This window comes from Siphateles boraxobius, unplaced genomic scaffold (assembly GCF_051911475.1).
Source record: "Siphateles boraxobius isolate OS27281-9 unplaced genomic scaffold, OSU_SipBor_1 13, whole genome shotgun sequence".
Classification (NCBI taxonomy): Eukaryota; Metazoa; Chordata; class Actinopteri; order Cypriniformes; family Leuciscidae; genus Siphateles; species Siphateles boraxobius.
This window is the reverse complement of record NW_027508733.1, coordinates 8,311,399-8,323,370: the sequence shown is the minus strand read 5'-3', so window position 1 is coordinate 8,323,370 and position 11,972 is coordinate 8,311,399. Positions and strand designations below refer to the sequence as shown.

The window sequence follows — 11,972 nt, the reverse complement described above, 5'->3', positions numbered from 1 at the left end:
ACTTTAAAGAAAATATATGGAAAACAATCGGTCATACCATTGGAAGTTATGGTGAGAACTATTAACAGAGATGAGATCATTATACCAGCTCAAACAGTGTAACATATTACATAGGCCTATTATTCGAGTGGTGTATCGATTAACGTGGTCTTACTTCCTTTGCATTTGCAGTTTTAATTCCACATCACTATATTGACAACCCAAATTCACTGTTAAATCAGTTAGATAACACAAGCTAGATTCACTGGAAACATAACATACTGAGGACATATGCTGGTTACAGCCGTGTAAATGCAACAAGAACAGCAAAAACATGTTGTGTTGTACACAGCCTACTTTGAAAACCGCAGCGCGAGCTTCGAATGATGTATCATGAGCACGCATGATGCATTCAGTCTTTAGTCCAACATAAAATCTTCAACTGTTACGTTTATTTTTCGTTGATCAACTTTGTTTTCTTTGGGCAATTTTAATCTAAAGTGCTAGAAAAAAATTAATTGGCATAAATAATTTTGCTCTGGTCACCAGAGGGCGCACTTGCTGTACAAAACCCTCTTGTTCGGCTGCTTCCTAGTGAGACTGTCATGCAGCCTAATTTTTCCTCCAATCTCATTTTTTTTTTTTTCATCAACATCCGTATACCATAAAATAAAACAACAGGAACAAAATATCTTCTAAGTTTGTATAGGTTCCCACTTGGGGTGAATAACTTTCTACAGGTCAGATGTGGCCAAATCTTTCAAATGTGCATGATAATGCATTGATATATTTCACATTATTGTAGGAAAATCAAACCATAAATATTAAATAAAAACATGAAATTGTGTTATTTGAGTCGTAATCATGCAGTACACCGAACACAAGAACGACATAATTACAAATATTGCACATTTCTGATTTCATAAAATTGAAATCTAATTTTTCATCTATGAAAGGAGCCTTCAAAACAATTTATAAATGCACATATTTTATATGTATTAACTGTAAACTGTAAGGGTTTCGCCCCCGTCACTGAGAGGAAAGAGGAGGGACTGAATCTCAACTTGTGCTTCATTCAGTTTATCTCAGGATTGTCACCTGACCAAAATCCCACTGCATTATTGGCTTTCATTCACACTTGCTTTTAAACAGTCGGCCAAATCAAGCGGGAGGTCGCATTTTAACTGAGCGTCACAATGTCTTGTGAAATGAAATAAAACAGGCCTTGCTTGAGGTGCAAATTGAAGATACAGTACTGGGAGATGTTATAATGAATCATCTCTGACTTCTCTGATCTCTCCATCTTCACGTGAGAGGGAGAAATGTGTTCCTTTTCCCAAGATAACTCCATTGAGCAGAGCTCCTATCAAACTTTCCAATCTGTAAATATAATACTTTTAGTAGGAGATCTCATTTAGCCTACATTAATTTATGTCCCTGAAACTTCTCCAGTGGCAAAAACTTCAGATGAAAAGCTTAAGTGTGTGATTTAAGGAGGTATCTGGGTAACGCTTTAGATTACAGCCCAGAAAGTACTGTGTAATTAAGAGGAATTTACAGAGTAACTTTCAGGTAATTATAGTGTACCTATAACGTATACTTACATGTAAGTATAAGGGAACAATATGTAAAGTTCGGGGAATAAAGGGGTAACAACCAGGAGAATTAAAAAAAATATTTATACTGTAAGTTTTATAGAACTAAGGGGTACTTATTCTACAATTATGATACAACAATCGTACATTTGAGAGCATTTTAGCGAGAACATACACTGCATACCTTTTTGTAATAATTGTGTACCAATACATACCGTATAGGCTTTTTTTTAAAATGGCAGGGTACATATCTATGCATTTATACTTGGGTTTTTTTGGGGTTTTTTTTTATAGCAATAGTGCAGGTGTTTAAGTTTGGGCTTACATGTTTCAAGGCAAGAAAAGCTAAGCTTTTTTTTAAATACTGGGAAATATATCTTGTTTCATGTGGTTACAGGGTAAGTGGTGCTTGTATAATAAATAAAGGTTTCCGAGTCAGTGATATTAGATTGTATGCATTTTTATTGTACTTACCCTGTAACTACATGAAACAAGAGGGTAACAAGCACCACTTTAATTTACAGCCCGCAATGTCACACTTACCCTGTAACTACATGGAACAAGGGGGTAACAAGCACAACTACATGAAACAAGAGTATCTTTCCCCAATATTTAAGCAAAAGTTGCAATAGTTTTCGTTTTCAGTGCACTTTTGTTCAAAAGATTACTTTATAAAGGCATATATGTACCCTGTAATTTTTAAAAAGCCTATGTATGTATTGGTTTACCATTATTTCAAAAAGGTACGCAATGTATGTTCTTGCTAAATTGCTCCTAAATGTAAGATTGTTATATCATAATAGTAAGAATAACCCCTTAGTTATATAATACTTACAGTATAAATATTTTTTTAATTCTCCTGGTTGTTACCCCTTTATTCCCCAAAATTTACATATTGTTCCCTTATACTTATATTGTAAGTACGTTATAGGTACACTATAATTACCGAAGGTTACGCTGTAAAATTGCTTTAATTACGCAGTACTTTCCGGGCTGTAATCTAAAGCGTTACCGGTATCTGCTCTGATTCACCCCAACATGAGTGAAACTGGTACACACATGACATTACATTAACAGATCAGGTTTCCCTGGTTGACATTCACGTGAATCAGATATTGAGAGGTATTTTTATCTTCTTATCTCTGTTTTGGCAATTTGGAATCTATAAGTAAGCTGTCATACAAAGGTACTGCCCCATATCATAACTGGTATGAGGGAACTGGTATACTGTATGAGACATTTTTGACATGCAGTTTCTTTCTAATGCATGCATGTAACTACTATTTCTGCATGCCATGCTTAGATTATTTCCAATAAAGTAGGATCAAAATAAATGTGCACATTCACTGTCTCTGTGTGTTTAACAGGTAAGGTAAACTACCAACAACAAACAAGCAAGCGCACTGCTCAGTTCTCAAATATTCCCTTTGGCTCCATTCCATTGCAGTCTAACGCAAAGATAAAGTGAACCAAGGATACGTAGCACCTAGATATTTAGTTTTTTTTTTTCATGTCCACACATTGAGATCAACAAATCATTGATAAACCAACATTTATGAACATAATTGTTTTATGGCTTAGAGTCAGATTTTTGTGTATTAAGTGCGAGTGAACAATCAAATCAACAGTGTGCATCACAACAATATTTTAGATTATTTAAACATATAGATAAAGGAGTTCTGGTGTGTAGAAACTGGACTTTGAAACAATATTAATGTTTTCCTTTCTAAATATTTGCAAATAACAAATAAGGGCAAAGAAATTCCCGTCAACCAGTTAAATTGGCCAAGGTTATGTTTGCACTGTCCAGTGTTTAAAGGTCACGTTAGGTTTGCAATAAAAACTCCAGCGATACTGATGGACAACTGCAGTCTAAACTCGTGTTTGGAGCAAGTTTCATCAGTATTTTCTAAGGTTGGTTCACTATTGTGCTGTTCATTACCGTAAAGCCTTCAGTCAAAAGAAGACAATAAAATATTCACTTACCCACAGCAACAAGGTAAGAGCTTAATAACTTTACTCAGCAAGTATAATATATACAAGAAATTTGTCTTAAACACAAATACAGGACTGCAACCGTGTGTGTACGGAAAAGTGCACAGCTGGGTTAAAGTAACTAAGATATGTGCAAGTAAAAATAAAGGAAGGGTCTCAACAGTATTTTCTTAATCACACCTAATCTGCTTTAATAAGTCAAATGTCAGTAAAGGTGTTTTGATGTGTGTGTTGTTCAGCAGGTCATGGAGATTCATCAGTCTACTGTGATTCTGCTGCTGGTCTTCTTGTGTGTGTCGTTCTCCACTCAAGCTCAAACACAACGTTATCGAAATTTTTATAATCGGCATGTGGGCCCTCATGTGAACTGGGAAACGTGTACCCATGTAATCAAAAAGAGACGCATCACTGAACCTGACGGTGGCTGCAAACGTTACAACACCTTCATACAAGCAGATGCAGATCGTATTAAGTCAGTTTGTGGCAGAGGAACTGGCCAGTTTACGAGCGACCAGCCTTTTTCTTTGGTCGAGTGTAATTTACAATCTGGAGAGAGATACCCAGACTGTGTCTATACAGGGAGGCCGATCCCTTTCCATTATATAAAGTTGCAGTGTGACCAAGAATGGCCTGTACATTATGTACAGTAATGTACAGATGAATGGCTGAATAGAGCATCACAGAGCTTTATTTGCTAATTATTTGTTCACTGCTCCTTTCCAATCTTACTTTGTTTTTCAAGTGCAAAAAGAGAAAAAAAGTGAGTCAATCATGAAGCCAAAAATAAAACAGATAAATAAATACAAAATACAAATAGAAAATGTACACCTCTGTCTTTATGAGACTCTGATATGAACGAGAATATCTTCACTGTCTCTCATCATTTACCTTAAATGAGCATAATGTTAAAATATCTTTATAATATTTCTCTAATTTGATGTTATATTCTGCACTTCATCATGCGTGTCTCTGTGTGTAATTGTGCTTTTCATGTGCAAGATTCAGCTAGTCTATTGAATTTTTTATCATTCTGTTAACACTTGTTGAGCATTAAACACGTTTTATACCATGGTCTGGGTGAATACTCGATTCTGATTGGCTGCAGGGTGTCCGTTAAAAAGTGATAGAGGACACCTAGTGAAGGAGTTCTGGTGAAACTGACTGTTTACCGTTCAAAATGAATAAATAAATGCGCTGCCTACAACAGTTGTGAGTAACCATAGCAACAGGCAGTCAAAGTATCCGTTAACAATAAAAAAAAAATGCATTTTTGAACCTGAAGCGTTCTACAAGCTGAGCGGACTATAAATGTGCCGCTCAGCTTATAAATGTGTTCCTTTTCCCAAGATAACTCCATTGAGCAGAGCTCCTATCAAACTTTCCAATCTGTAAATATAATACTTTTAGTAGGAGATCTCATTTAGCCTACATTAATTTATGTCCCTGAAACTTCTCCAGTGGCAAAAACTTCAGATGAAAAGCTTAAGTGTGTGATTTAAGGAGGTATCTGGGTAACGCTTTAGATTACAGCCCAGAAAGTACTGTGTAATTAAGAGGAATTTACAGAGTAACTTTCAGGTAATTATAGTGTACCTATAACGTATACTTACATGTAAGTATAAGGGAACAATATGTAAAGTTCGGGGAATAAAGGGGTAACAACCAGGAGAATTAAAAAAAATATTTATACTGTAAGTTTTATAGAACTAAGGGGTACTTATTCTACAATTATGATACAACAATCGTACATTTGAGAGCATTTTAGCGAGAACATACACTGCATACCTTTTTGTAATAATTGTGTACCAATACATACCGTATAGGCTTTTTTTTAAAATGGCAGGGTACATATCTATGCATTTATACTTGGGTTTTTTTGGGGGTTTTTTTTATAGCAATAGTGCAGGTGTTTAAGTTTGGGCTTACATGTTTCAAGGCAAGAAAAGCTAAGCTTTTTTTTAAATACTGGGAAATATATCTTGTTTCATGTGGTTACAGGGTAAGTGGTGCTTGTATAATAAATAAAGGTTTCCGAGTCAGTGATATTAGATTGTATGCATTTTTATTGTACTTACCCTGTAACTACATGAAACAAGAGGGTAACAAGCACCACTTTAATTTACAGCCCGCAATGTCACACTTACCCTGTAACTACATGGAACAAGGGGGTAACAAGCACAACTACATGAAACAAGAGTATCTTTCCCCAATATTTAAGCAAAAGTTGCAATAGTTTTCGTTTTCAGTGCACTTTTGTTCAAAAGATTACTTTATAAAGGCATATATGTACCCTGTAATTTTTAAAAAGCCTATGTATGTATTGGTTTACCATTATTTCAAAAAGGTACGCAATGTATGTTCTTGCTAAATTGCTCCTAAATGTAAGATTGTTATATCATAATAGTAAGAATAACCCCTTAGTTATATAATACTTACAGTATAAATATTTTTTTAATTCTCCTGGTTGTTACCCCTTTATTCCCCAAAATTTACATATTGTTCCCTTATACTTATATTGTAAGTACGTTATAGGTACACTATAATTACCGAAGGTTACGCTGTAAAATTGCTTTAATTACGCAGTACTTTCCGGGCTGTAATCTAAAGCGTTACCGGTATCTGCTCTGATTCACCCCAACATGAGTGAAACTGGTACACACATGACATTACATTAACAGATCAGGTTTCCCTGGTTGACATTCACGTGAATCAGATATTGAGAGGTATTTTTATCTTCTTATCTCTGTTTTGGCAATTTGGAATCTATAAGTAAGCTGTCATACAAAGGTACTGCCCCATATCATAACTGGTATGAGGGAACTGGTATACTGTATGAGACATTTTTGACATGCAGTTTCTTTCTAATGCATGCATGTAACTACTATTTCTGCATGCCATGCTTAGATTATTTCCAATAAAGTAGGATCAAAATAAATGTGCACATTCACTGTCTCTGTGTGTTTAACAGGTAAGGTAAACTACCAACAACAAACAAGCAAGCGCACTGCTCAGTTCTCAAATATTCCCTTTGGCTCCATTCCATTGCAGTCTAACGCAAAGATAAAGTGAACCAAGGATACGTAGCACCTAGATATTTAGTTTTTTTTTTTCATGTCCACACATTGAGATCAACAAATCATTGATAAACCAACATTTATGAACATAATTGTTTTATGGCTTAGAGTCAGATTTTTGTGTATTAAGTGCGAGTGAACAATCAAATCAACAGTGTGCATCACAACAATATTTTAGATTATTTAAACATATAGATAAAGGAGTTCTGGTGTGTAGAAACTGGACTTTGAAACAATATTAATGTTTTCCTTTCTAAATATTTGCAAATAACAAATAAGGGCAAAGAAATTCCCGTCAACCAGTTAAATTGGCCAAGGTTATGTTTGCACTGTCCAGTGTTTAAAGGTCACGTTAGGTTTGCAATAAAAACTCCAGCGATACTGATGGACAACTGCAGTCTAAACTCGTGTTTGGAGCAAGTTTCATCAGTATTTTCTAAGGTTGGTTCACTATTGTGCTGTTCATTACCGTAAAGCCTTCAGTCAAAAGAAGACAATAAAATATTCACTTACCCACAGCAACAAGGTAAGAGCTTAATAACTTTACTCAGCAAGTATAATATATACAAGAAATTTGTCTTAAACACAAATACAGGACTGCAACCGTGTGTGTACGGAAAAGTGCACAGCTGGGTTAAAGTAACTAAGATATGTGCAAGTAAAAATAAAGGAAGGGTCTCAACAGTATTTTCTTAATCACACCTAATCTGCTTTAATAAGTCAAATGTCAGTAAAGGTGTTTTGATGTGTGTGTTGTTCAGCAGGTCATGGAGATTCATCAGTCTACTGTGATTCTGCTGCTGGTCTTCTTGTGTGTGTCGTTCTCCACTCAAGCTCAAACACAACGTTATCGAAATTTTTATAATCGGCATGTGGGCCCTCATGTGAACTGGGAAACGTGTACCCATGTAATCAAAAAGAGACGCATCACTGAACCTGACGGTGGCTGCAAACGTTACAACACCTTCATACAAGCAGATGCAGATCGTATTAAGTCAGTTTGTGGCAGAGGAACTGGCCAGTTTACGAGCGACCAGCCTTTTTCTTTGGTCGAGTGTAATTTACAATCTGGAGAGAGATACCCAGACTGTGTCTATACAGGGAGGCCGATCCCTTTCCATTATATAAAGTTGCAGTGTGACCAAGAATGGCCTGTACATTATGTACAGTAATGTACAGATGAATGGCTGAATAGAGCATCACAGAGCTTTATTTGCTAATTATTTGTTCACTGCTCCTTTCCAATCTTACTTTGTTTTTCAAGTGCAAAAAGAGAAAAAAAGTGAGTCAATCATGAAGCCAAAAATAAAACAGATAAATAAATACAAAATACAAATAGAAAATGTACACCTCTGTCTTTATGAGACTCTGATATGAACGAGAATATCTTCACTGTCTCTCATCATTTACCTTAAATGAGCATAATGTTAAAATATCTTTATAATATTTCTCTAATTTGATGTTATATTCTGCACTTCATCATGCGTGTCTCTGTGTGTAATTGTGCTTTTCATGTGCAAGATTCAGCTAGTCTATTGAATTTTTTATCATTCTGTTAACACTTGTTGAGCATTAAACACGTTTTATACCATGGTCTGGGTGAATACTCGATTCTGATTGGCTGCAGGGTGTCCGTTAAAAAGTGATAGAGGACACCTAGTGAAGGAGTTCTGGTGAAACTGACTGTTTACCGTTCAAAATGAATAAATAAATGCGCTGCCTACAACAGTTGTGAGTAACCATAGCAACAGGCAGTCAAAGTATCCGTTAACAATAAAAAAAAAATGCATTTTTGAACCTGAAGCGTTCTACAAGCTGAGCGGACTATAAATATCTCCGGTTGCTAAATAAACCGTCAGGCAAGTTATTATTTGTAAAAACGTCTCGGTTACGTATGGTAACCCTCGTTCCCTGAGTAGGGAACGGAGACGTCTCGTCGGAGGAGTTTCCAACGAATTGGGATCACGCTAGGGAGACCAATTGCCTTCGAGTGAATTAAAACGAGCCAATGAATATTGGCATGCAGGACTTGCATTCCGCGCCCCGCCTATCAGTGCGGGTATAAAGCGGAAGCGAGCGCATACACATTTGCTTTACGCTGAGGAGCCGAACGGAGTCCAGTCCTCCGCGAAGGTACAGCAAGCATGGCGACGGGACGAGACGTCTCCGTTCCCTACTCAGGGAACGAGGGTTACCATACGTAACCGAGACGTTCCCTTTCGTTAGGGAACTCCTACGTCTCGTGGGAGGAGTTTCCAACGAATTGGGATCCCTAATAAAACGCCATGGTGCTGGCCCCTTCCAGCGCCCAGCCCAGCTACCCGCCTAAGCAGTTTCTTAGTTTCTTAACGGCGGGAGCTAGCTAGGAAGAGTCACACTGCTGTTCCGCAAGACCCTCTCAGTGGACTTTGGATAACACTGGGGAAGCGTGCCCCGTAGGAGGGGACGCTGCGGAGCCCCTGCCCGCCCGAAGGGAGGCCCTGGAATACACGTATGTACTAACCCGTAGGGTAGTGAAACATACGGCAGTCCTTGCGGTAGTCCCAGCCCGAGGGGTGGGAGCGTACTCAGCAAGGACGACAGAACGGGTCTGTCGAGGGGAAGACACGGAGCTAACCCGGAGGGTAGCTGGAGCGTGGAAAAAAAAAAGGGTCACCGAAGGGACCACTGTAAGGCCACCCAGTCTAATAACAACTCACATGAGAGGTAGTAGACCTGGCGCCGGGCGATCCGCCTCGCCTGGCGTCGGGGGGGGGGGGGGGGGGTGATGGAGGAACTCACGAGGTTAACCGTTTGTTGGGGAACCAACGGAGCAAAAAGACGCACGTATCCGGCCCATGGGGCGGGAATGGCGTAGCAAGCCGACATACCTTGTCCCTCGCGCTAATGGCCGTAGCGAGTACACGGGAGGAAACCGGTACAACACGGAGGCTATAAAATCTAGCGAACGTGTTAGGTGTCGCCCAGCCCGCAGCTCTACAGATGTCTGTCAGCGAGGCGCCTTGAGCCAAAGCCCAGGAAGCGGCAACACCTCTAGTAGAGTGAGCACGCAACCTGGGAGGACAAGGCTCACCTAGAGACTCATACGCTCTGGTGATAGCATCCACTAGCCAGTGGGCTAACCTCTGCTTAGAGACGGCCTTCCCCTTCTGCTGGCCTCCGTAACAGACAAAGAGCTGATCTGAGGTTCTGAAGCTTTGCGTTCTGTCGATATAAACCCGCAGAGCGCGGACGGGACAGAGAAAAGCTAGGGCTGGGTCTGCCTCCTCCAGGGGCAGCGCTTGCAGGTTCACTACCTGGTCCGCAAAGGGAGTGGTAGGAACCTTGGGCACATATCCGAGCCGGGGTCTCAATAAAACGTGAGAAAAGGCCGGCCCGAACTCCAGGCACGATTCGTCGACCGAAAATGCTGGCAGATCCCCGACCCTCTTGAAAGAAACCAATGCTAACAGGAGCGCTGTCTTAATGGACAGGATATTCAGCTCCACTGTCGACAGGGGCTCAAAGGGAGGACTCTGAAGAGCTCTAAGTACCAGAGCTAGGTCCCAAGAGGGTACAGAGTGCGAAACACGAGGTGGATTCAACCTCCTAGCACCCTTAAGGAATCTGATGATCAGGTCGTGCTTTCCCAAAGACTTACCTTCTACCGCATCGTGATGTGCGGCTACTGCGGCGACATACACTTTGAGGGTGGAGGGAGACAGCCTTCGCTCCAACCCATCTTGCAGGAAGGAAAGCACGACTCTGACCGAACAAGTTCGGGGGTCCTCCTGACGGGAGGAACACCATTCGACGAACAGGTTCCACTTCAACGCATAGAGGCGCCTCGTAGAGGGGGCTCTAGCGGAAGTGATGGTGTCTACCACTGCCTGTGGTAGCCCACCTAGAACCTCCGCGTCCCGTCCAGGGACCAGACATGAAGTCTCCAGAGGTCTGGACGCGGGTGCCATAGAGTGCCCCGTCTCTGAGAAAGCAGGTCCTTCCTCAGAGGAATGGGCCAAGGAGGTGCTGTCGCGAGGAGCATAAGTTCTGGGAACCAGGTCCGGTTGGGCCAGTACGGCACAACTAGCAAGACCTGCTCCTCGTCCTCCCTGACTTTGCACAGTGTCTGTGCGAGAAGGCTCACTGGGGGAAACGCATATTTGCGAAGGCCCCGGGGCCAGCTGTGCGCCAGTGCATCTGTACCGAGAGACCCTTCGGTCAGAGAATTAAACCACTGGCAATGGGTCGTGTCCGGAGAGGCAAACAGATCTACCTGAGCGGCTCCGAAGATTCCCCAAATCAGCTGGACCGCCTGGGGATGGAGTCGCCATTCTCCCGGAAGAGGCGGCCGCCGTGAGAGCTCGTCGGCTGCACGGTTGAGCACACCCGGGATGTGAATGGGCGGAAGCGACCTCAGATGCTTCTGACTCCATAGGAGGAGATGGCGGGCGAGTTGCGACATACGACGGGAGCGTAGACCACCTTGATGGTTGATGTACGCAACGGTCGCAGTGCTGTCCGTACGGACCAGTACATGCTTGTCCTTGAGAAGCCCCTTGAGGCGGCCCAAAGCCAAGCGTACTGCTTGCAACTCTAGGCAGTTGATGTGCCAATGCAGTTGAGGCCCCGTCCACAGACCTGAAACTGCATGCCCGTTGTACGTGGCCCCCCATCCGTTGGCAGAGGCGTCTGTGAAAACCACAGCGTGCCTGTACACCTGGACTAAGGACACTCCGGCCCGTTAAAACGCAGGGTCCGACCAAGGACTGAAGGTTTGGCGACAGTGCGGGGTAATGTTGACCCGGAACGTGCCGCTCTGCCACGCCCATCTCGGGACTCGATCGTGAAGCCAGCGCTGAAGCGGTCTCATATGCAGCAGACCGAGCGGCGTTACCGCGGCTGCGGCTGCCATATGCCCCAGGAGCCTCTGAAATTGTTTCAGTGGAACCGCTGACCTGCCCTGAAAAGACTTGAGGCAGTTGAGCACTGACTGGACGCGCTCCTCTGTGAGGCGCGCAGTCTGGCCGACCGAGTCCAACTCCATGCCGAGATAAGAGATCCTCTGCGTGGGGCAGAGCTTGCTCTTGTCCCGTTTGACCTGAAGTCCCAAACGGCTGAGGTGCTGGAGCACCATGTCCCTGTGTTCGCACAACACATCTTGCGAGTGAGCTATTATAAGCCAGTCGTCGAGATAGTTGAGAATGCGAACGCCAAGTTCTCTCATGGGAACAATGGCCGCCTCCACGACTTTCGTGAAGACACGGGGCGACAGGGCCAGGCCGAAGGGTAGGACCTTGTACTGATATGCTCGACCCTCGAACGCAAACCGAAGAAAAGGTCTGTGTCG

The 11,972-nt window shown here is 41.9% G+C and overlaps 1 protein-coding gene and 1 pseudogene across 2 annotated transcripts in view; both read left to right on the top strand.

Annotated features, from left to right (window-relative positions):
- The window catches only part of LOC143736369 (uncharacterized), a 402,538-nt gene that overhangs the window by 173,485 nt on the left and 217,081 nt on the right, over nt 1-11,972 (top strand). The window lies entirely within an intron of this gene.
- The window catches only part of LOC143735331 (ribonuclease-like 3 pseudogene), a 144,394-nt pseudogene that overhangs the window by 83,395 nt on the left and 49,027 nt on the right, over nt 1-11,972 (top strand). The gene's annotated exons all lie outside the window — the stretch shown is intronic.